The following is a 24,162-nucleotide window of genomic DNA, read 5'->3' on the forward strand; positions in this document are numbered from 1 at the left end:
CAACCTCTGCTTCCCTCTGCGAAGGGCCTATATTTTAATTTTATCTTCTACCTTATGCAAGAGTCATGGTGATCTTCACCTTTCCTTTTTACATTTTATCCTTTAGCAAGCACATTGTGTTGGAAAGATCCTGATATATATATCCAGTTGGATGTAAGTTACCATGAACTATTATTGTTGACATTACCCTTGAGGTAAAAGTTGGGAGGCGAATCTATAAGCCCCTATCTTTCTCTGTGTATGATTAAAACTTTGAACCCATAAATATCACGTGAGTGTTAGCAATTGTGAAAGACTAAATGATAGTTGAGTATGTGGAGTTTGCTAAATCAAAGCTTTGACATAGACCCTTCCTGAAAATAAGATGAATTGCAATTGTTTGATGACTAAGAATATGGTTTGTTAGTTTCAAGGGAGTTTATGATTATACTTTAACATGTGAATAGCTTGTTACTTGATCATGAAAAGTTTTATGAAAATGAGCTACTGTTATGATATATAATGATGCTAGAAAAAGTGATTGGAACTATCATTGATGAAACTTATGCACTTGCTAGCATTCACACTCATAAATTATTTCTTTTATCATTTACCTACTCGAGGACGAGGAGGAATTAAGCTTGGGGATGCTGATTGCTACCTCTTGAGCACTTGCGTTGGTTTTCCCTTGAAGAGGAAAGGGTGGTGCAGCAAAGTAGCGTAAGTATTTCCCTCAGTTCTTGAGAACCAAGGTATCAATCCAGTAGGAGGCTACGCACGAGTCCCTCGTACCTGCACAAAACAAATAACTCCTCGCAACCAACGTGATAAGGGGTTGTCAATCCCTTCACGGACTTACAAGAGTGAGATGTGATAGATATGATAAGATAATATTTTTGGTATTTTTATGATAAAGATGCAAAGTAAAATAAAAGCAAAGGAAATAACTAAGTATTGGAAGTTTAATATGATGAAGATAGACCCGGGGGCCATAGGTTTCACTAGTGGCTTCTCTCAAGAGCATAAGTATTTTACAATGGGTGAACGAATTACTATTGAGCAATTGACATAATTGAGCATAGTTATGAGAGTATCTAGGTATGATCATGTATATAGGCATCACGTCCGAGACAAGTAGACGGACTCCTGCCTGCATCTACTACTATTATTCCACTCATCGACCGCTATCCAGCATGCATCTAGCGTATTAAGTTCATGGAAATAGAGTAACGCCTTAAGCAAGATGACATGATGTAGAGGGATAAATTCATGCAATATGATAAAAAAAACCATCTTGTTATCCTCGATGGCAACAATACAATATGTGCCTTGCTGCCCCTACTGTCACTGGGAAAGGACACCGCAAGATTGAACCCAAAGCTAATCACTTCTCCCATTGCAAGAAAGATCAATCTAGTAGGCCAAACCAAACTGATAATTCGAAGAGACTTGCAAAGATAATCAATCATACATGTCATAAACCCACAATTCATCGGTCTTAACAAACACACCGCAAAAAGAAGATTACATCAAATAGATCTCCACAAGAGAGGGGGAGAACATTGTATTAAGATCCAAAAAGAGAGAAGAAGCCATCTAGCTAATAACTATGGACCCGAAGGTCTGAGGCAAACTACTCACACTTCATCGGAGAGGCTATGGTGTTCATGTAGAAGCCCTCCATGATGGATGCCCCCTCTAGCGGAGCTCCGGAACAGGCCCCAAGATGGGATCTCGTGGATACAGAAAGTTACGGCGGTGGAATTAGGGTTTTGGCTCCGTATCTGATCGTTTGGGGGTACGTAGGTATATATAGGAGGAAGGAGTACCTCGTGGCCTCCTCCTTTATTTCTTGACGTAGGGTCCAAGTTCTCTGGATCATGTTCGTTCCGAAAATCACGTTCCCGAAGGTTTAATTTCGTTTGGAATCCGTTTGATATTCCTTTTCTTCGAAGCCCTAAAATAGGCTAAAAAAACAGCAATTCTGGGCTGGGCCTCCGGTTAATAGGTTAGTCCCAAAAATAATATAAAAGTGGATAATAAAGCCCAATAATGTCCAAAACAGTAGATAATATGGCATGGAGCAATCAAAAATTATAGATACGTTGGAGACGTATCAAGCATCCCCAAGCTTAATTCCTGCTCGTCCTCGAGTAGGTAAAAAAAGATAATTTTTGATGTGGAGTGCTACTTGGCATAATTTTAATGTAATTCTTCTTAATTGTGGTATGAATATTTAGATCCGAAAGATTCAAGATAAAAGTTCATATTGACATAAAAATAATAATACTTCAAGCATACTAACTAAGAAATTATGTCTTCTCAAAATAACATGGCCAATGAAAGTTCATCCCTACAAAATCATATAGTTTAGTCATGCTCCATTTTTGTCACACAAGAATGCTCTCATCATGCACAACCCCAATGACAAGCCAAGCAATTGTTTCATACTTTAGTAATCTCAAACTTTATAAACCTTCACGCAATATATGAGCGCGAGCCATGGACATAGCACTATGGGTGGAATATAATATGATGGGGGTTATGTGGAGAAGACAAAAAAGGAGAAAGTCTCACATCAACGAGGCTAATCAATGGGCTATGGAGATGCCCATCGATTGATGTTAATGCGAGGAGTAGGGATTGCCATGCAACGGATGCACTAGAGCTATAAATGTATGAAAGCTCAAGAAAATAAACTAAGTGGGTGTGCATCCAACTTGCTTTCCCACGAAGACCTAGGGCACTTGAGGAGGCCCATTGTTGGAATATACAAGCCAAGTTCTATAATGAAAGACACCCACTAGTATATGAAAGTGACAAAACAAAAGACTCTCTATCATGAAGATTATGGTGCTACTTTGAAGCACAAGTGTGGAAAGAGGATAGTAGCATTGTCCCTTTTATTTTTTTTATTTTTTTATTTGGCCTTTTTTGGCCTTTCTCTTTGTTTGGGACAATGCTCTATGAATGATGATCATCACACTTCTATTTACTTACAACTCAAGAATTACAACTCGATACTTAGAACAAAATATGACTCTATATGAATGCCTCCGGTGGTGTACTGGGATATGCAATGAACCAAGAGTGACATGTATGAAATAATTATGAACGGTGGCTTTGCCACAAATACTATGTCAACTACATGATCATGCTAAGCAATATGACAATGATGAATGTGTCATGATGAATGGAATGGTGGAAAGTTTCATGGCAATATATCTCGAAATGGCTATGGAAATGCCATAATAGGTAGGTATGGTGGCTGTTTTGAGGAAGATATAAGGAGGTTTAGGTGTGAAAGAGCGTATCATATCATGGGGTTTGGATGCACCGGCGAAGTTTTCACCAACTCTCAATGTGAGAAAGGACAATGCACGGTACCGAAGAGGCTAGCAATGATGGAAGGGTGAGAGTGCGTATAATACATGGACTCAACATTAGTCATAAAGAACTCACATACTTATTGCAAAAATCTACAAGTCATCAAAAACCAAGCATTACACGCATGCTCCTAGGGGGATAGATTGGTAGGAAAAGACCATCGCTCATCCCCGACCGCCACTCATAAGGAGGACAATCAAAAGAATACCTCATGTTTCAAATTTGTTACATAACGTTTACCATACATGCATGCTACGGGACTTGCAAACTTCAACATTATTACCTCCATATCTCAAAACAATCATCAAGCATCAAACTTCTCTTAGTATTCAAAACACTCATAAGATTTTTTTACTAATCTTGAATACCTAGAATATTAGGATTATTTAAGCAAATTACCATGCTATTTAAGACTCTCAAAATAATAGAAGTTAAGCATGAGAGATCAATAGTTTCTATAAAACAAATCCACCACCGTGCTCTAAAAGATATAAGTGAAGTACTAGAGCAAAACTATATAACTCAAAAAGATATAAGTAAAGCACATAGAGTATTCTAACAAATTCCAAATCATGTATGGATCTCTCAAAAGGTGTGTACAGAAAGGATGATTGTGGTAAACTAAAAAGAAAAGACTCAAATCATACAAGACGCTCCAAACAAAACACATATCATGTGGTGAATAAAAATATAGCTCCAAGTAAAGTTACCGATAGAAGTAGACGAAAGAGGGGATGCCTTCTGGGGCATCCCCAGGCTTTGGCTTTTAGGTGTACTTAGATTATATTGGGGGTGCCATGGGCATCCCCAATCTTAGGCTCTTGCCACTCCTTGTTCCATAATCCATCAAATCTTTACCCAAAACTTGAAAACTTCACAACACAAAACTTAAAGTAGAAAATCTCGTGAGCTCCGTTAGCGAAAGAAAACAAAAGACCACTTCAAGTTACTGTAATGAACTCATTCTTTATTTATATTGGTGTTAAACCTACTGTATTACAACTTCTCTATGGTTTATAAACTATTTTATTAGCCATATATTCATCAAAATAAGCAAACAACACACGAAAAACAGAATCTGTCAAAAACAGAACAGTCTGTAGTAATCTGTAGCTAGAGCAAGATATGGAACCCCAAAAATTCTAAAATAAATTGCTGGACTTGAGGAATTTATCTATTAATCATATTCAAAAAGAATTAACTAAATAGCACTTTCCAAATAAAAATGGCATCAGTTCTCGTGAGCACTAACGTTTCTGTTTTTTACAGCAAGATATCAAGACTTTCCCCAAGTCTTCCCAACGGTTATACTTGGCACAAAAACTAATTAAACACAAAATACACAACCAAAACAGAGGCTATATAAATTATTTATTTCTAAACAGGAGTAAAAATCAAGGAATAAAAATAAAATTGGGTTGCCTCCCAACAAGCGCTATCGTTTAACGCCCCTAGCTAGGCATAAAAAGCAAGGATAGATCTAGGTATTATCATAATAGTAAGATAAATTATTAAAACTCATTTCATATTCTCTATGTTCGGCAGAAAGTTTTCTTTGAGGCAAGCAAAAGTAATCAAAAGGGCTAAATTTAATAGGACAAAAGTCCCCAAGATCAACTTTGGGAGGTATAGGTTCCTCCTTTGGCCCTTCGTATTGCACAACCAATTCATCATTATAAGCATTCTTTTGACAGTACTTTGTGAGCCTATACTCAAGAGAATAACCTAGTTCATTATCTCGAATAGCCAAATCATCATTAAGTTCAGAAATTCTATCAACTAGAACATTGGTAGGAACCCATTTTTTAAGATTTTCATTGAAAGCAACATAGTCAAGAGATTGAAAACGCATTATTTCTTCTTGATAAAAAAGGATAGCCTCTATGGGAGGATGGAAAGTGTCCACCCTATAATGTGCAAAGATTTCTTTGGCCTCTTTTATTATGAATCTAAACTCATGAGCCAAAAAGATAGTAGCAGCACGCTTAACAGAAGAATGCTCAATATTAGAAAATTCTTTGTATGCAAGGGTGCAAGTGCATGAATTGTCTTTCAAGTTCAACTACAAGCATGGCAATAGTGTCTGCAATACTACTAGTTCTATGAAGGATGGGACTACCCATAGAAGGTAAAGCACCGGCACAAGTAAAGAAATCTTGGATAACTCCTTTTCCAATAATATTACCACTACCAATACAGAATTTTTTTGTATGTAAGATAGGGGGTTCTTTAGCAGGAGCATCAGAATTGTTGTCCATATCGGCAATAATTTCCACAATTTCAGACATAACGTCTGAGGGAGTCCTGGATTAGGGGGTCTCTAGACAGCCGGACTATATCCTTTGGCCGGACTGTTGGACTATGAAGATACAAGATTGAAGACTTTGTCTCGTGTTCGGATGGGACTTTACTTGGCGTAGAAGGCAAGCTGGGCAATACGGATATGTATATCTCCTCCTTTGTAACCGACCTTGTGTAACCCTAGCCCCCTCCGGTGTCTATATAAACCGGAGGGTTTTAGTCCGTAGGACAACATACAATCATACCATAGGCTAGCTTCTAGGGTTTAGCCTCTTCGATCTCGTGGTAGATCAACTCTTGTACTACTCATGTTATCAAGAACAATCAAGCAGGACGTAGGGTATTACCTCCATCAAGAGGGCCCGAACCTGGGTAAAACATCGTGTCCCCTGCCTCCTGTTACCATCCGCCTTAGACGCATAGTTCGGGACCCCCTACCCGAGATCCGCCGGTTTTGACACCGACATTGGTGCTTTCATTGAGAGTTCCACTGTGCCGTCGCCGTAAGGAAGGATGCCTCGTCTCGTTGTTAAAAACAACATTACTGCCGGGAGAGCCCTGGCTGTCAGCCAAACTCTCTGGCTAGGCAGTTTCATCATGACCGCCCGTTCGGCTGCTGCACCGACGATGACTTCTCGGGTCATCGAAAACAACCTCCACGTCGGCTTGGAATTTGCCGAGTAGATGGATCCAATGGAACTCTCTTCCCTAAACGAGCTCTTGGATCGCATCGCCGCCTTGGGAGTCGCTGCGGACTATGATCGGATTGGGCTTAAACCCGATCAAAGGGAGATTAACTCTCCACCGGTGACCCATCATATTGCGGTGGTGGAGGAACAATGCGGCGATTCTTCCTCTATCTTGAGGACTAACTATGTCCGATTTCCTGAGCTCTTCGAGCCGGATACCCGTTTACGGGAGGACATCACCCAAGCCCTGAACCTAGAGTCAGGCAGCGGGCCAGACTTATCGGGCAACATCCCGGAATCCGAACTTCCAAGATTGGAAACTCCTCGGCCTCTGGGTCTCAAATCGGGTAAGGGTGTTAACTCAAATCCACCCACCCACCTAGACATAAATGATCTTTCCCACATTAGGCAAGAGCCCCATGAAACAGTACATCATTATTGGGCCAGATTCCTCCTTGTGGTGAACAAGGTTAAGGACTGTCGCGAGGAAGACGCAGTCTCATTTTTCTGCAATAATTGCACGGACAAGGGAATCCTTAATGCCTTAAATCGCCATGACATATCATGCTTCGCTGACTTGGCGTCCATAGTACGAAAGTACTATGCAATGGAAAGCGTCTGGAAAACTGAAACGAAATTTTGGGATAATCCGACTCCAAATATACACCCAGTCCGAAGTAAAAGGGTGCACTATCATAAGACACCCGAGTTAATTACAAAGAAGCAAAAACCCTCTACAGGGCGTGGAACCGTATTGGAGGGATGGCTCAACGGACCCTACAAAACAGCCTCCATCGGGGCACAGTTAAACCCCGCCGTGGACGCCGCACTACGAGAGTTCCTGCGGGAGAATTGGGACATATTCGCCTGGCACCCCTCAGACATGCCAGGAATCCCATGCAGGCTGGCCGAGCACAACCTCAATATTCTAAAGGGCTTCAAGCCAGTCAATTAGACTCTTCGGCGTTTCTCTGAACCTAAGAGACAAGCTATGGGAGAGGAACTAGCCAAGTTATTGGAGGTCGGATTCATTAGAGAAATAAAACACCCGGACTGGCTAGCAAACCTGGTGATGGTACCAAAGAAGGACAAATCCTGGCGCCTATGTGTCGATTTCAAGGACCTCAATAAGGCTTGCCCAAAGGATCCCTCCCCCTCCCCCGCATCGATCAAATTATCAATGCTACTGCAGGACACGATTCATTGTGTTTCCTCGATGCATACTCCGGCTACCACCAAATCAAGATGGCGGAGTCCGACCAAGCCACAACGGCATTTATCACACCATACGGCCCCTTCTGTTTCAACACAATGCCTATTGGGCTCAAAAACGCCGGCGCAACATATCAGCGCATGATTCAGACATTTCTGGAGAAACAGATCGGCAAAATAGTAGAGGCATACATAGATGATGTGGTCGTCAAAACCAAACACATAGACTCTCTAATAGACGACTTGAGGCTCACATTTGACAACCTTCGAACATACGACATCAAGCTAAATCCGGAAAAATGCATTTTTGGCGTACCAGCCGGAAAGCTCCTGGGTTTCATTCTCTCCAGTAGAGGAATTGAAGCAAATCCGGCCAAAATCTGAGCTCTGTCATAGTTGGCTATCCCAACAGACCTTAAACAAATCCAGAAATTAACCGGATGTGTGGCGGCTCTAAGCCGCTTTATCTCCCTCTTAGGAGAAAAGGCATTACCCCTTTATCGCCTCTGTAAGTGCATCTAGTGCCACCCCTAGTTGGTTTTGGAGTATTGACGACAAACCTAGTTGAGGGACTAATGTGTTTGTGAGAATTGCAGGATAACACAGGTAGAAGTCCCTCATTGATTCGGTTTTCCTACCAGAGATGACCCCTAAAAATGTATGAAGACATTGATGTCAAAGGTGGTATATGAAGATATTCACATTGAAGACTATGACAAGAGAAGACACCGCATGAAGCCTATGGAGCTCGAAGACTTAGATCTTTCGTAGTTCTTTTTCTTCTGTGTTGAGTCATAGGAACCACCGTACTGTTAAGTGGGGTCCAAGAGAACCAGTCAGAATGACTGAAGTGATGCTTAAACAAAACCTATGTCTTCGAGTGAAGACTATGAGAGCAAATCTTGTACAGAGTCGGATAGGTCAGCTTTGCTTGTAGCCCAAGTAAAGTTGCTGTGTGAGTTTGAAATCTGACCGTTGGAACACGTGTCAGTTCCTTAGTGACCCAGGGTCATTTCGGAAAAATCAGGTCGGGTTGTCTAGTGGCTATAAATAGCCCACCCCCTACAACCGTAAACGGTTGGCTGCTCAGATTCAGAGTACGGCTTTTGTCGTTTGAGAGCAACCCACCTCGAAGCCTTTGAGATAGAATTCCTTGCGAGGATAAAGCCCTAACCACCCAGAGCCAAAGAGAATTAGGCATCACTTAGGTCTTCTTGTCTGTGTGATCTGAAGACTTATTACACTTGAGGACTGTGCATCCTCCAGCCGGTTAGGCGTCGCGTTCTGAGCATCCAAGAGACATTGCGGATTGCCGGTGAGTGAAGTCTGTGAAGGTTTGGGAGTCTACCTTGAAGACTTACCAAAGTGATTGGGCGAGGTCTGTGTGACCTTAGCTCAAGGGGAATACGGTGAGGACTGGGTGTCCTGAGCTGCGTGTTCAGGACTGGGTGTCCGGGACTGTGTGTCCTCAGGCTTAAATTCCTAGCCGCCCTAACCAGACATACAGTTGTCACAGCAACTAGAACTGGTCCAACAAATCATTGTCTTCAACGAGTCACTGGTTTCATCCTTCCCTTCTCTTTACGTACTGTTACTCCTTGTGAAGTCATTGTATGATTGCACTATCTTTTATCTTCACTAAGTGACTACTTGTTCTGTTTGACTTCATAATATCTTCCTACCCGATCCTTACTACATTGCTGCTATTTTTCATTGTGCTTACACTCTAGTGAATACTTGACTATGGCTTGCCTAGTGTAGTCTACATTCCGCTGCAGGGTAATAGGTTTATTTCTACTGTTTGTCTTCATAACTTCCATGTTTTGAAGACTTTCATAAAAATGGCCTATTCACCCCCCTCTAGTCGATATAGCGCACTTTCAATTGGTATCAGAGCAAGGTGCTCCCTTGTTCTGTGTGATTCGGTTTAACCACCTGGAGTTTTAGCTATGACGACTGCATGGATAATTAAAGTCTCCGCTGCGTGCCCCGTCTTCGATGGAACTGAATATCCCTACTGGAAGAATAAGATGCGCATGCATCTTGAAGCCATTGACGTCGACCTATCGTATGTTGTCAAGAACGGCGTTCCAAAGGCTAGAGAAGGTGTCACTGCTGCTGATGTCAAGAAGTTCGTTCAACTGGATTCTACTGCCAAGAATATCATCTGTGGTCATTTGACCAAAGGACAGTATGGCTGTGTGAGTGCTTTGGAAACATCTAAGCTGGTCTGGGACTGGCTCTCCAAGGTCAACGAAGGCGTCTCAACCAAGGAGATCAGAGAATCAGTGTCAACTGAGATCATCAAGGTCAACAAATGAGCTTCAAGCCCTAGGTGCCACTGAGATCACCAAGCATGAAGTCGTCAAGACACTGCTGAGATCACTTGACAGCTCGTTTGACACTCTAGCCCTGATGATTCAAGAACATCCTGATTTCAAGACACTCGATCCATCTGACATACTTGAGAGGCTCAACACACATGAGTTTCAACTTTCTGAGAAAAGAGATATCTACGGTCCAAACTATGGGCGAACTCGTGCCTTGAAGGCAAAAGCTGTCTCCTCATCTGAAGAAGAATCTAACAGTAGTTCTGATGATCCTGAAGACATTGGAAAGGAACTTGCTATGCTTGTGAAGAAGTTCCACCAAGAAGAAAGGCTTCAGAAAGTCTTCACGATCAAGCTCAAGGAATGATGAAGCTTCTGCTCATGACTACAAGAAGAAAACATGCCACAAGTGCAAGAAAACTGGCCACTTCATCTCTGAGTGTCCGCAGTGGGACAATGAGAACAAAAAGAAGAAGAAGAGCAAGGAATATGACTCTGGCGACAAGAAGAAGAAGAAATACTCAAAGTCTTCTTCCAAGTCTTCCTCAAAGTCTTCATCACACAAGAAGAGCTCATCTGGCAAGGCACGTGCGTTTGTTGGCAAGGAAATGGATTCAGAGGAGGAGTCCGCTTCTAAGGAGGCGAAGGTGGAGTCTGAGGAGGAGTCCGATTCTGGCGTTGCAAGTCTGGCTACAGCATACGTTGCCAAGTCCATCTTCAACACTGAAGACAATGACTTTACCACCAACATCGAAGCAAATGACAAGGACTACTCTGCTCCTACCTACTGTTTCATGGCACCCGATGCCAAGGTAAATACACGCACTACTCACTATCAAACATCTAGTGACGATGACTCTGATTGTGGTTCAAAACCCAGCTACAAAACACTTGCTAAAATTGCAACTGAACAACAGAAAGCTATGGAACATATTCAAAAACTGTTAGACAGAAGCGATGATCTGTTAGGTGCTGAAATGACTCGATCTGAGTCCTTAATTGAAGACATAAAAAATCTTCACGTTAAGTATGAGGAACTTGAAAGTCGTCATGAAACGCTCTCAACAACTCATGAAAAGCTTTCCTATGATTATCTTCAAAGGAAGCAAGATCTTGAGAAATTGAGAGCGGCTCATGAAGATCTTCAAAAGGAAAATGAATCACTTCACGCCGAACAGGTCAGCTCCGCTCAGGAAGGATTTGAACCACCATGCCTTAAATGCATTGAGCCTGATAATGCTACTACTGTTGCTGAATGTTCTACTGCTGCTATTGTTGCAATATCTTCAACTGTTGATGTGGGAACTAACCCCTCTGCTGAGGATTCAACTGCTATTGCTGATGAGAATGCTAGGTTGAAGACATTGCTTGAAACATGGATGTACAAAAGTCTTAAAGGGCATCAGACACTATGTGATGTCCTCAAAAAGCAGATCTTGAACCGAAACCCGAGGAAAGAGGGTGTTGGGTTCATAAGGAGAATGAATGCTGATGGCTCTTACTGGAAACCTGAGCAGTACCCCAAAACCACATGGGTTGCTGCAAAGGAATTTTCAGCAGATCCATCCTCTCTATCTGGGTTCACTTGTGCTAACCCAATTGTCATCGATGAATCCTTTGATGCAAACTATAAACTGTTTAAGAATAAGAATGGTGAAGTGTTTGCCAGGTACATTGGTACTAACTGCAGGAATGGACCGCCTATGAAGAAGATCTGGGTGCCCAAAAGGTGTTTGGAAAATCTTCCTCTGAATTTCATCATGACACCACAGATAAAGAAGACAAACCCCAGACCACAGGCTTCATACGACCCAAAGGCTTCATACAGACAGAGGACTCACCTGAGTCGCACTAACGCAAATGTTTTGCAGGGAAACCATACTCAGGCCTATGAATATGAGAGCGGTTCATCAAACCGCCATGTTCATAAGACCAAGAACTATTCTGCTTATTCTTATGAGTATTATTGTCCGCCTGCAAGACTATTTGCTAGGGCTCCAAAGCCAAAGTTCTCATATGCTGCACTTAGACTTATTGCTTCTAAGCCACCCTTGAAGATGTGGGTGGCTAAGAAAGCTTAACTCTCTTTTGCAGGGAAAGGTCTCCAGCAGAAAACCAAAATCGTCTGACGCTATTGCTAGGGACCTTAAACATCTTGTAGGGTGCAAGATCAAATGCCTGAATGGCATTACTATGTACTTCGTTCCTGAATCGCATGCTACTCTCCCTATTAGTCCTAATCTGGATCTAAGCTTTCATAACCCACTGGTTCGTCAAATGTTTTTGCTTCACAATTCTCTTCATGAAGCCTATCCCCCTAACTGCACTGTAGGGTACGACACCAGCGTCTTCAGAATTGATTATTGATAGTGGGTGTACAAATCACATGACTGGCAAAAGAAGCCTTCTTATGGACTCAACCTTACGTCCATCCGACAAGAGCCACATCACATTTGCTGACACTGGTAAAAGTAAGGTATTGGGTCTAGGTAGAGTTGCAATCTCAAAGGATCAACACATGGACAAAGTCATGCTTGTTGAATCCCTTGGCTTCAACTTAATGTCTGTCTCAATGCTTTGGAAAATATCGCTGCCTTGTTCTAATGGAATCTGACAAGTCTCTAGTGTTTGAAGGGTATCGAAAAGATGATTTGTACGTGGTAGATTTCTCAGCAGGACCACAGCTAGCCGTATGTCTTCTAGCAAAAGCTTCAGAATGCTGGCTCTGGCATCGGAGGCTTGGGCATGCTGGCATGAGGAACTTCCACACCCTTGCAAAGAAGAAGCATGTCATAGGCATCGAGGGTGTCAAGTTCAAGAAAGATCACTTATGCGGTGCCTGTGAAGCAGGAAAGATGACGAGGGCCAAACATCCCTCGAAGACAATCATGACTACTACTCGACTCTTCGAACTGCTCCACATGGATCTGTTCGGTCCCACTCATTACTCATCTCTTACTACTACTGCTTGTCTCTATGGTTTTGTCATTGTTGATGATTATTCTAGATATACTTGGGTGCACATAATCCTTTACAAGACTAAAGTGCAGGATGTCTTCAGACGCTTCGCCAATCGAGCAATGAACAACTATGGTGCCAAGATAAAGCATATCAGAAGTGACAATGGCACTGAATTCAAGAACACTGGCCTTGATACATATCTTAATACCTTGGGCATCACACATGAATTCTCAGCTCCGTACACGCCACAGCAGAATGGCGTCGTCGAACGCAAGAACAGAACACTCATTGAGATGGCCAGAACGATACTAGATGAATACAAGACTCCAAGAAAATTCTGGCCTGAAGCCATTGATACTGCATGCCATACAATCAATCGTGTTTATCTTCACAAGCTTCTGAACAAGACATCTTATGAGCTCCTTACTGGCAAGAAGCCAAATGTCAGTTACTTCAGAGTATTTGGCGCCAGGTGCTGGATCAAGGACCCACATCACACCTCAAAGTTTGCACCAAAAGCACATGAGGGTTTTATGCTTGGATATGGAAAGGATTCGCACTCCTACAGAGTCTTCAATCTCTTTCATTATAAAGTGGTTGAAACAGTGGATGTGCGGTTCGATGAGACCAACGGTTCACAAAGAGAGCACCTGCCAAATGTGCTAGATGAAGTTCCATCCAGTGAATCAATCAAGCTAATGGGAACTGGAGAAATTATACCTTCTGAAGCTCATCTTGAAGAAGAACTTATCATCTTAGCACCTGATCAACCTGAAGACAATGCTCAGCCTGAAGACATTCCTTCTAACAACGACAATGATCAGCAAGAGCAAAATCTTCGCCCTATACATCCTCGTGTTGCCAATGAAGTGCAGATTGAAAGAATAATTGATAGCATCAATGCACCCGGTCCACTCACTCGTTCAAGGGCAACTCAGCTAGCAAATTTCTGTGGGCACTTCGCATTCGTCTCAATAACAGAACCCAAGAAAGTTGAAGAAGCCTTCATGGAACCTGAATGGATTCAAGCTATGCAAGAAGAGCTTCAACAGTTTGAGCCGAATAATGTATGGGAACTGGTCAAGCGTCCCGAACCTCGGAAGCACAACATAATAGGCACAAAATGGATATACCACAACAAACAAGATGAGCACGGTCAAGTTGTCAGAAACAAAGTTCGTCTCGTTGCTCAAGGATATACTCAAGTGGAAGGCATTGACTTTGATGAAACATTTGCTCCTGTGGCTAGACTTGAAGCCATACGCATACTGCTGGCCTATGCAAATCATCACGACACACTTCTTTATCAAATGGATGTGAAGAGCGCCTTCCTCAATGGCAAGATTGAAGAAGAAGTGTATGTTGCACAACCACCTGGCTTTAAAGATCCAAAACATCCTGACATGGTATACAAGCTCAACAAGGCACTGTATGGCCTCAAACAAGCCCCTCGGGCCTGGTATGACACACTCAAATATTTCCTGAAGAGCAAAGGCTTCATACCTGGTTCCCTCGACCCCACTCTCTTCACGAAGACATATGATGGTGAACTGTTTGTGTGCCAAATATATGTGGATGACATTATCTTCGGCTGCACCAATCAGAAGTACAGTGAAGAGTTTGGATATATGATGCAAGAGCAATATCAGATGTCCATGATGGGAGAGCTGAAGTTCTTCCTTGGTCTTCAAATACGACAGCAACGCAACGACATATTCATATCTCAAGAGAAGTATCTCAAAGATTGCCTGAAGAAGTTCGGTATGCAAGACTGCAAAGGCTTCACGACGCCAATGCCAGCCAAGCATCATCTTGGTCCTGACGACAATGGTAAAGAGTTTGATCAAAAGGTATACCACTCCATGATTGGTTCTTTGCTTTATCTATGTGCATCTAGGCCAGATATTATGCTCAGTGTTTGCATGTGTGCTCGATTTCAAGCGGCACCAAAGGAGTCACATCACTTAGCTGTGAAGCGAATTCTTCGATATTTGGCTCACACCCCAACTCTAGGATTATGGTATCCAAAGGGCTCAGAGTTTGATCTGGTTGGATTCTCGGATGCTGATTATGCTGGTGACAAAGTTGATCGCAAGTCTACATCAGACACATGTCACTTTCTGGGACGATCACTTGTATGTTGGTCCTCAAAGAAGCATAACTGTGTATCTCTCTTCACTGCTGAATCTGAATACATTGCTGCTAGATCTTGCTGCGCTCAGCTTCTATGGATGAAGCAAACACTCAAGGACTATGGCATTCATCTGAAGCAAGTGTCACTCTACTGCGACAACGAAAGCGCCATCAAGATTGCCAACAACCCAGTTCAGCACTCGAAGACAAAGCACATTGAAATTCGTCATCACTTTCTCAAAGATCATGTTGTGAAGGAAGGTATTGACATCATAAACGTCAACACTGAAGAGCAATTGGCAGATATCTTCACCAAGCCCTTGGATGAGAAGAGATTTTGCAAGTTACAGTGTGAGCTAAATATCTTGGAATCCTCAAATGTCCTGTGATCAGGCACACATCCTAACACTTATGCATATTGATGACTTAGATGTGCAACACATGAAGTAAAGTATATCTTCAATCAATGAAGACATACATTCTAAGTGTGAATACATTAATGTGGAATTTGACTTCAGAGCGCCACGATAATTGTGCGCCGTGTCTGGGTCTAATACTTCCTATACGGTGGGTAATGCCACCACCAAATGTTCTGTTTGAAGTGTTTCACTCATGGCGTTACATTTGCTATGTCTTCACATTTGGTTTGGCTTCAATCTCAACATGTCTTCATGATTATCTTCACTATGTTGATTATATATATATACTAGTGTTCTGTCCTCTACAGCATTCACTTATAGCTATATCTTCTTGTTGAATCTTTTGAACTAAGTGAATGTGATCGGACCCTAACCTCTCTATGCTTTCTATCTCAAACTCTATCTCTCCAAATCATATGCATTCTATTGAAACTTTCGAATGTCTTCTCTGCGTCCTTGTCAGTAGAAGATACAAAGACAAACATTAAGTTCGTTTTCAATGCTCATTCCTTCACCTGAAACCCGGAGAAGTGGGAACGACCACCCGACAATCCAGGAGTGCGTGGGACGTGGAACAACCTCCGATATGCTGCATGACGGCCACGTACCCCTCAGATGCGAATCGCCAGGGGCACCTATGTAATAATGCAGTGCCGCCCCTGTACCTATAAATACACGCCTCACCACCGTCATTATCTCTTCTTCTACTCTCGCACGAACCCTAGCGCCACCGCTAGCCCTCGACGACGCCGGCGACGAAGCGCTTCACTGCCGCAACCTCTCCGACGCCGTCTTCACGCCGACCGCGGACATCATCCTCTCCGCTGTCGCCTTAGGTGTCCTCCGTCGCCAAGTTAGGGCACGGAAGATCGAATTGCTCGGCCTCCTCTCCCACTCCGTCTAGCAGTTCTTAGTGTGGTAAATAAAACTTCCTTTTTACGGCCCCTTTGATCCTATGGCTTTGTCACTTTCTACCACAAGCAGTTTCTATTCACACAAGTTAGATCTCTCTCATACTGCATCTCATAACATGCCTAGTATATTCACTTATGCTTCACAAAGTAGTTAGATTCCTCACTTGTACTGATCTCTGGATTCGTACAAATCTGGAACCAACTCCTTATCTATGAGTGAATGTCTTCGCACGATGAGGTCAATGTCTTCTAAACTGATTTATATTCAAATCTTCTGAGAATGCATATGACCTCTTCCCCTTCCCTCGCACCTTAATGCTGTCACAGGTACATGTCCGTGGGAGAATCCCTTGGTTCTCATAGTCTGCATTCATTTGCAGAATTCTTACAACATCATATAAATTCTCCCGAAGCCAGTTCCTGTTTGTCCAGCAAGCGAAAACCTTTGAAGCCTTTAAACGTGTTGAAGCCATTCAGTTTGAAGTTCATGGCTGCAGAGAAATCAGTAAGGAAGGGTGGCAGACAGCGTCGTGGGGGAACATCAAGAGATTTGCCTGATGACCTCTCAGAGCTTTACAAGACAGATCCTGAAGAGGATTACAATCAGCGCAAGACCCGAATCCAATGGATTCGAAGATATTGGACAGAACAATGGTTCAAATACCGGTTTGTGACCCAGGAATATGCTGAGAAAAATGCCATCAAGAGACTGTGGGGAGACATCCTATACAAGAATCTTCAACCCAGGTCCAGAGAAGAAGCCATTGAACAAGGCTTCTATCCCTGCATGGTCCGTGGGCCACAGCCTGCTAATGCACACCCCTCGTCACTACTATGGTGTCGTGACGACAATCTGTTCAAGCGCAACTTCCAGTTTGCCAAGAACTCAGCGAAGCAAAACAAGAAGACATTGGGACTAGACTTCAACCCTGGTCCTTCTGCTCCAAGGGCTGACGGCACACGTGATGCAGAACCCAATGTCGTCGGTCCTTTCTACAACCTTGAAGGTCTCATCACCCATATCTTGGTTCAAGGGATTGCAGTGAATGAGCCTGCAGCTGACGCTGAATCAGATGAAGCGCCTGCAGCGCCGAAGCCAAAGAAGTTGAAGAAGCCTAAAGCTTCAAAGCCTGCCACTTCACCAAAAATCTCACGGGCGAAGCCACTGGCAACTGCACCTCCTGAAGACAGTGTGCAGTCTGAAGATTTGTCACGCATCTTCAAGCCCCAAAAGGTCAAGATGCCTCTGCCACACACCGGCCAAGATCTAACAGCTGCTGCCATTCTGCGCAATGATGCCATTGATCTGTCAAGTGTTGAAGATCTTGCAGATGACGCTCTTGAGCAACTCATCAAGAGCAAAGAAGAAGCAGAAATCTTCAATGATCTGCCTCTCTTTGATGTAACAATCATCCACAACTTCATTGATAAGTGGTTTGGCATGCCAAACATCAGCTTCGATGATCTGCAACTACCCATTGGCCTCAGTGTCGTGTTCCATGGCGCCATTGCTTCAGAGTTAGCTATCGCCCAGCGCATTGTTGAACTGAAGGAGAAGATTGACTTTGAGAAATCTCAGTTCAAGAAGCATATGGCCGAGCTCAGCGTGCAAGACGTGAAGAACTTCAAGGTTATGCTGCACGAGCTCAAGGAAGCCTTTCTAAAGAAACGTGCAGAAGCTCAGGGTTCTCGTGAGCGCATGAAGGTCTTGGCTGATAGGTGTGTGCAAGCCTACAATGAGGCTGAGAAGCGCAAGGCCCTTTGGCGTCCTAGCATCGACCCCAGGATGGCTGCCAAGAAGATGAAGAAGGCCTCTATGGCTGAACCCAAAGCACCAAGGCAGGAAGTAGATCCCCTTGTCTTCCCAACTAGCATGACTGGCCCGAAGCCAAAGGACAGGTCAACCGCTTCAGAACTGAAGAAGACCAGGACTGCTGAGGCTGAAGCAAGGAAGAGAAAACATCCTGAAGCCTCTGCTACTGCCCCTGCCAAGAAGAAAAGAAAGACCAAGAAGGAACGGGCTGCTCCCACAGAGCCCTTGATTGTTGAACCCATTTCCATGGTTCACCCTGACGCCGATCCATAAGAACGTCAACTGACTGTCCATGAGCCTGCTTTCACAGAGGCTCATGAAGCTGAAGACTTTCCAGCAGCTGATCCCATCACTGCTGAAGACATTGGTCATCATGACCCTGTTGAAGATGATGCAACCCTTCCTTAGCTAGAGCACCAACAGGTATCATCGCCTGTGCTCACGCACAGCGAACTCATAAGCATTGGTCGTCCATTGACGCCAATTGCATAGGATGCTTCATGGGTTGATCGCCCACAAGAGGAAGAAGACTCTGAGGCCCAGCCAACACAAACTCCACAGGCGTCGCCCGCGTTGCGCAGGCTTCGCAATGGTCCAAGGCCTCAAGTCTCTGCGTCTGAAGCTAAAACTGCTGAAGATATTCCGGCTGCATCAGCCGATGAAGAAGAAGTACCACAAGCTGCTACTCCCCTGTCCCACCAAGAAGCGGTTCTCGAGGAGAACGTGATCGTGACCGACCCTCCAGCTCGTCAAGTGGAGGTTGAAAATCTTGCAGCTGCCACCACCAACACCACTGAAGCCACTGACGCTGTCATGGCTGAAGCAAATGTGGAGCCCTCACCAACAAAAGCACCAGAAGTCAGCGAAGCCACTGATCCCGCTGCTTCTGTTCCTGCGTCTGCTGTCGGTCCCCAGTTCGACTATCATGTTGAGCACAGGCCTCAGGTACAGAAGCCAATCCCATGATTGCCAAGGTTCCCAGGTCCTGCATCAACACCTGGCTCCTTCAATATCAATGGCTTCAGAGTAGACAACACATTCTTCAATAGCTCCAGGGAAAGAATATCATCTGATCGGTTCTGGAGCTATCCGCAGCGAAGCTATTACTCCTGCGTTCTTTACAACCAAGGTCGCATCTTCCCACACAAGCGCCTTGATATTGAAGTAATAGCTGGTCTGCCCTGTCTGGAAGAGGCTCTGGATTGCTTCAAGGAGGTTGGATTGCTGCCGTTCGTCACTGACCAAGGGAATTGGAATGAAGAGTTGCTCCTCCAACTCTATGCCACACTTCACATCCGCGGGTATAACAGAGATCCGAAGACTTGGGTCCTGGAGTGGATGACAAGAAACGTTCATCACGAAGCCAAAGCCTTTGACATCATTGAGCTCACTGGTTTGCCCACTCCTGGAGATCTCTACGAACAGGGCTGTCAGCTTCATAGTGAAGCTGTTGAGAGCATCTTTCAGAAGACTGAACCTAACATGAGTCAGATGCTCAGTATGATGAAGCCATTGCCCAAAGATGCTGCATATCCCACAGAGTTCTTCATTGAAGACCGAGAGTATCTGCCAAGGACTATCTATCATATCATAAGGCGAACTCTCTGGCCCAGCAAAGGGCACTCTCCACATGCCAAGCTGGAAGGTGCAATGAAGAATTTGGTCTTCTATATTCTTCATGGAAAATGCTTCAATGCACATGACTTCTTCATTCGCCAACTTGCTGCATCAGGCTCCGATCTGTTTGGCTTGAAGTTCTATGCCCCATGGGTAATGCGGCTGATCAAACTTCACTCCGCTATCTCATATCAGCCATCTGCTCGCAATCATCGGATCTTCTTGCCTGATGTGGATATGTCTATTGAAGCCATCTATCCTGAGCCTTCCAAGGAACCTCTAAGTCTTCAGAATGCAGAGCATCAAAGTTTTTCTCAGAACGCTGAAGGCGTTGAAGCCGTAACTCGTGTGTATCCTTTGGCTGGCACTACACGTGCACCGCATCCTGCTCTCACTGAAGCCACTGACAGTACAACTGCTCCATGACCCAAGAAGCACACTCGTGTTCTCAATGACCGAGAGCTTCTTGTGGCTCTTCATCAGAAACAGGATAGGCATCATGACTGGCTGAAGCGTCAAATGCAAAGCCTCTTGGTGGATGTTAATCGCATTCGCAGTCTTGCCACCAAGAATGCTTTTGTTGCCCATGAAACCTCTCGCCGCACATGGAAAGGGCTGACGCTGATGTGTTCTGAAGATGATCTTCAAGAGGATGGCTTCACTTAGCGATTCAAGTTTGACTCCACACCTCCTCGAAGGGCAGTGCTGCGACGAACTCCATCCCTTGAAGACTCTAAGTTCTCTTCCTCTGCTGCAACTGTGAATGCCAGAGTGATCGAGGATGAAGACGATGCTACTTCACCGCCACCTCCTTCAGCACGCTTCGACTCTGCTCCAAGCTCTTCTGCACCGCCAAACACCACCAACGACCCTGCTGCTTCACCTACTCCTCATGGGAATGAGTATATGCTCTATGTCTTCAAACCTTTTTGGTCCTTACTGACAAAAGGGGGAGAAGCATATGAGTTTGATAGTCTTCAAGCGGGTCCATATGGGCGGGTGCTTTATATTTTGCTTCGTGCTTACAACTCTCGTTTTGCTACATTTGGTTCTTTGAGTTGTAACACTTAAACTCGATGGTCGTCTGCTACTTATTTGCCACCTTGTATTGCAATGATAAATTCCGCATGTGCGACGATAAATTCCGCACTTAGATCATTCTGCAGACGTCCATTTTCCATTATGCATGTCATTATCTTCACATACTTTCTCATGCATAGTGGATTGTCATCATAAGTTGAAGTGGATCTCCACAAGTACAACCTGCCATGTGCATTTGCATTCCAAAAGCAAATTACTTATATGCACATCTTCAGGGGGAGCCCTTGCAACTTATGATGACAATTCCTTATCCTTTACAATTTCACAGATTATATTCCCCGTTGAAAACTTCAACTAGTTTGTCATCAATCACCAAAAAGGGGGAGATTGTAAGTGCATCTAGTGCCACCCCTAGTTGGTTTTGGAGTATTGACGACAAACCTAGTTGAGGGACTAATGTGTTTGTGAGAATTGCAGGACAACATAGGTAGAAGTCCCTCATTGATTCGGTTTTCCTACCAGAGATGACCCCTAAAAATATATGAAGATATTGATGTCAAAGGTGGTATATGAAGATATTCACATTGAAGACTATGACAAGAGAAGACACCGCATGAAGCCTATGGAGCTCGAAGACTTAGATCTTTCGTAGTTCTTTTTCTTCTGTGTTGAGTCATAGGAACCACCGTACTGTTAAGTGGGGTCCAAGAGAACCAGTCAGAATGACTGAAGTGATGCTTAAACAAAACCTATGTCTTCGAGTGAAGACTATGAGAGCAAATCTTGTCTAGAGTCGAACAAGTCAGCTTTGCTTGTAGCCCAAGTAAAGTTGCCGTGTGAGTTTGAAATCTGACCGTTGGAACACGTGTCAGTTCCTTAGTGACCTAGGGTCATTTCGGAAAAATCAGGTCGGGTTGCCTAGTGGCTATAAATAGCCCACCCCTACAACCATAAACGGTTGGCTGCTCAGATTCAGAGTACGGCTTTTGTCGTTTGAGAGCAACCCACCTCGAAGCCTTTGAGAGAGAATTCCTTGCGAGGATAAAGCCCTAACCACCCAGAGCCAAAGAGAATTAGGCATCACTTAGGTCTTCTTGTCTGTGTGATCTGAAGACTTATTACACTTGAGGACTGTGCATCCTCCAGCCGGTTAGGCGTCGCGTTCTGAGCATCCAAGAGACATTGTGGATTGCCGGTGAACGAAGTCTGTGAAGGTTTGGGAGTCTACCTTTAAGACTTACCAGAGTGATTGGGCGAGGTTTGTGTGACCTTAGCTCAAGGGGAATACGGTGAGGACTGGGTGTCCTGAGCTGCGTGTTCAGGACTGGGTGTCCGGGACTGTGTGTCCTCAGGTTTAAATACCTAGCCGCCCTAACCAGACGTACAGTTGTCACTGCAACTGGAACTGGTCCAACAAATCATTGTCTTCAATGAGTCACAGGTTTCATCCTTCCCGTCTCTTTACGTACTGTTACTCCTTGTGAAGTCATTGTATGATTGCACTATCTTTTATCTTCACTGAGTGACTGCTTGTTCTGTTTGGCTTCATAATATCTTCCTACCTGATCCTTACTACATTGCTGCTATTTGTCATTGTGCTTCTATTCAATACTTGACTATGGCTTGCCTAGTGTAGTCTACCTTCCGCTGCAGGGTAATAGGTTTATTTCTACTGTTTGTCTTCATAACTTCCATGTTTTGAAGACTTTCATAAAAATCGCCTATTCACCCCCCTCTAGTCGATATAACGCACTTTCAGCCTCCTTCGGCGCACCGAACACTTCGAGTGGACGGACGCTGCCACAGTCGGATTGGAAGAAATAAAAGCCATACTAGCAACCAACCCAATTCTGGCCATGCCAAACATCGGCGAACCAATGCTGTTATACATTGCGGCAACTCATCAGGTTGTAAGCGCAGTGCTCGTCGTCGAATGAGAAGCGGACGGACACAAATTCCCCCTTCAAAAGCCGGTATATTATGTATCCACTGTCCTCACTCCATGCAAATCACAGTACCCACATTATCAAAAGATAGCCTATGCGGTATTCATGGCATCCCGGAAGTTGCGACACTACTTTCAAGAGTGTTCAATCACAGTAGCCTCAGAAGTGCCACTTAATGATATTATAAACAACCGTGACGCCACGGGCCGGATTGCCAAATGGGCCATTGAGCTCCTCCCGTTCAACATAACATACAAACCCCGGCGAGCCATTAAATCGCAAGTATTGGCCGACTTTGTCGCCGAATGGACGGAAGCCGAACTCCCTAAAGAGTACGGTGCATACTCCAATTGGATCATGCACTTCGACGGCTCCAGAATGCTGGCTGGTCTAGGGGCTGGCGTCGTCCTAATGTCCCCAACCGGAGATACAGTTAAATACGTACTACAGATACTGTATACAGACTCCAACAACGCAGCCGAATACGAAGCCCTGTTACATGGTCTCCGAATGGCAGTTTCCATGGGCATTCAATGCTTGGAGGTGCGTGGGGATTCGAACCTCGCAATATCCCAAATAAATGGAGACTTCGATGCCAAGTATCCGAAGATGGCGGCCTATCGCAACGCCGTCCTAAAGATGTCAGCTCGGTTTGAGGGGCTTGAATTTCACCATGTGGCCCGGGAAAACAATCAGGCGGCGGATATCCTCATCCGCATCAGCGCAAAACGCGATGCGATCCCCCCAACATCTTTTTGGAGAGGTTGTTCAAGCCATCCGTGGTATGGGAAGGGGACACCGGTAACAATAGTCCGGACCCGACCAAAATGCTCGATACCGATCACTCTGACATAATCGGAGGCTCTGCCACCGAAATAACACCTTCAGCCCACGTAATAATGGCCATCATCGCCCTGTGGACAGAACCATTCCTGGCCTACCTAACTAGGCAAGAACTTCCCGAGGACCAAAATGAGGCACGCTGCATAGTGCGGCGATCTAAAGCCTACAGGGTCCATGAGGGAGAGCTGTATAAACAAAGCCCTATCGGAGTCCTTCAAAGGTGCATCTCCGAAGAGGAAGGGCGGAAACTTTTGGCAGAAATTCACGTCGGACTCGGCGGCCACCACGCCGCAGCCCGGGCCCTTGTAAGCAAGGCCTTCCGTACAGGTTTTTATTGGCCGACGGCCCGGGTAGATGCACAGGACTTAGTCCAACGCTACGTCGGTTGCTAGCTTTTTGCAAACCAAAGCCACATGCCACCACCGCCCTCCAAACAATCCCCATTACCTGGCCCTTCGTGGTCTGGGGGCTTGACATGGTTGGACCCCTTAAAGGGGGAACCCATAAGAAAAAAATACTTACTGGTCATAGTGGATAAATTCACCAAATGGATAGAAGCCAAACCTGTTAAAACGGC

Source organism: Triticum aestivum, chromosome 6A (assembly GCF_018294505.1).
Source record: "Triticum aestivum cultivar Chinese Spring chromosome 6A, IWGSC CS RefSeq v2.1, whole genome shotgun sequence".
Lineage (NCBI taxonomy): Eukaryota > Viridiplantae > Streptophyta > Magnoliopsida > Poales > Poaceae > Triticum > Triticum aestivum.